We start from the raw sequence: 2,632 nt of genomic DNA, 5'->3' as shown, positions 1-2,632 counted from the left end.
CAATGTCCAGCATGTAAAATTCCCAATCACTCACTTACCATAGTAGCTTTTAATCCTCTTTCTACAATCTCTCTTCTTGAGAACTTTTTACATAATAACTGTTGCATAATTAGCAGATAGCTCTCTGCTGCCTTATGGGTAGCTATTCCCTGTTTTCTCCATACACATATGCTACTTTTTACTGCATGAGACCATGTTTTAGTGATGCTTAAATCTTTCTACGGGATTAAATGGAATTCCTTCTCTCTGCAGATGCCTCATTATTCATCATGATTAGAAGATGCTTCTTTATTATTTTTTAGATCATATTGGAAAAAAGGAAGGACGTTAAAAATAGACCCATAGTTCCGTACTTTGGTGGAGTTTATTTTTATTTTTGGTGAGAGTGTAACCACGATCTCCCACTATCACAAATTACATATTCAAGTTTCTCACATTTAGGGAAATTGGATCAGTGCATGCCAAGTTCAATGGATGAGCCTCTCCCTGGAAAAGGCATCTCTTTGATCATGGTATCTTCCCTGCCAGGTAAGTATGACAGAGTCTTTAACATTTCCAAAACCACTTTACTATGCATTGGCTCACTGTGTCTGAGCAATGATACTTTGTGGCAGAAAAGGAGTCCCAGAGAGAATTAGCTAGTAAACAGAGGAGCTGGAATCCAGTCCTGTTTCTTTAACATCAGGTGGGTATTACATGAAGATTCTCTGTCCTCCTCATTCCAATTCTGCCTGTTAGCTTGACTTGGTCGTGCCTTAACTGTGAAAATGAAATAAAAATGTTCTTTAACATCAGGTGGGTATTACATGAAGATTCTCTGTCCTCCTCATTCCATTTCTGCCTGTTAGCTTGACTTGGTCGTGCCTGGCCCTTAACTGTGAAAATGAAATAAAAATGCCAAACTCTCAGCCTCTGTTAAGGTGGGGGAGCAACAGGCATCCAGCATGACACATAACTCTGTGGGCTGCACACCCTTCACCTCCTTCCTCTCTCCTCTGTCTCCTTGTTGATGTAGCTGCAGCTTAGAGCTCCTGTGGGGAGGTCTGGGGTGGATTTGAGTTTACTCTTGTATCACCGGAGTTCCTTGGCTCACATGTAATCAATGGGGCCCCCAGTGAGAGGAGGCAGGGTGGAGTACTCACTCTCGCCTCTGGATAGATGCTTGGTGTGATGTTGCCTCACGGTCAAGGGACTGAGGTTAGGTAAGTTGATCTTGTTCTGCTAGAGACACCTCCACACTGGACCTGTCAGCAAAGATGATGGGGAAGGAACTATTTTACTGTTTTTTTCCTGTAACCAATGGGGTGATAAGAATGAACATAAAAATGCCTTATAAAAATAATAAAGATCTGACTGGGCATGGTGGTACACACCTTTAATCACAGCATTTGGGAGTCAGGGGCAGGCAGATATTTCTGAGATCTACATAGTGAGTTCCAGGCCAGCTGAGGTTACAGGAAGACCCTTTCTCAAAAGAACCAAAATAAATGCTGTTGAGATGGCTCAGAAGTTAAGTGCAGATACTGCTCTTCCAAAAGATCTGAATTCAATTCCTAGCAACTACATAAGATGACTTATAGATCATGGGGTATCTAGTGCCTCTGGCTTCTGAAGGTGCCTGCATTTACATGCATAGACACACACACGCACACACACACACACAGACACACACATACACACAGACACGCACACACACACACATGCATACACACACACATCCCACACACACACACCATAGCCTAGGTGTGTAGCAGGCTATGCTATTTACTTTCATGCGTTCTGTGATATGTGCACAACAATATGAACACCTGGTGAGGCGAGTCTCAGAACATACCACTGTTGGCAAGTGACGCCCAACTTAGGTACATTTAGAAGACATTAGGAACAGCAATACCACAGAAAGGCTGTGGGAGTAAAGCTTTGCACTGATACCAGCCAATAAAGGTTCACTACTGCAAGAGAGTTCTCTGAACACATATGTAACACAGGCTAGAATTAGCTATGCAGACAGTGTCAGGAAGCAAAAAGCCTGAAAGAAGATGTTTGATGATGTTTTCCTGATGTGCTCTGGAGGGACCCAGATGTTCCTTCTATTTTATACTGCAGATTCCAGTTTCTGCAAATGACCCTTCACTTCTCAGGGCCACCCCTGGTGCTAGTCCCTCTGCAGCCAGCCCAGGGCTAATTGCTGTTGGTTGGAATGTAGAGACCCTACAGGCAGCTCTGTAGCCCTCATGACTGTGTGGTCTCCAGAGGACAGCCATGACAAAGAGCCCAATGGCAGAATTTTAACTGATCTGATATGACAGAGCAGATTAAAGAAAACATTATGTAACAGAATTCTAGAGAGCTAGTGTGTCTTTTGCATGTTAAACCCTGGCCAAAGTAAGAGTCCAAATTGTGGAAGGGCTGCCACCACACATATTGTTACCTGTGAAATTAGTGTCTAGACAGGAAGTGGCAGTCCCTTGGTGTTCTGATGTAGCACGGGCACGTCAGAAGTCTGGCATCTATACATGAAGCATCTCGTACAAAGGAACAGTGGCGAATTTGTTTCTTCCCAGGAGAGGAGCCTGGAAATTTTATCAAGATGAGCAATAGAAGGAAATGAGGGTCCTAGAGAAGGGAAACC

The 2,632-nt window shown here is 43.5% G+C and overlaps 1 non-coding gene across 1 annotated transcript; it reads right to left on the bottom strand.

The window, feature by feature from the left end:
* Positions 1-378: 378 nt before the first annotated feature.
* On the bottom strand, positions 379-536 carry LOC115072407. The gene has a single exon (XR_003851462.1). It is a non-coding gene; the product is annotated as a U1 spliceosomal RNA (small nuclear RNA).
* Positions 537-2,632: the final 2,096 nt, after the last annotated feature.

The sequence above is a fragment of the Nannospalax galili genome, unplaced genomic scaffold (genome assembly GCF_000622305.1).
Source record: "Nannospalax galili isolate Female #2095 unplaced genomic scaffold, S.galili_v1.0 scaffold962, whole genome shotgun sequence".
Classification (NCBI taxonomy): Eukaryota; Metazoa; Chordata; class Mammalia; order Rodentia; family Spalacidae; genus Nannospalax; species Nannospalax galili.
The sequence above is the reverse complement of the archived record's forward strand: the minus strand, read 5'-3'. Positions and strand labels throughout refer to the sequence as shown.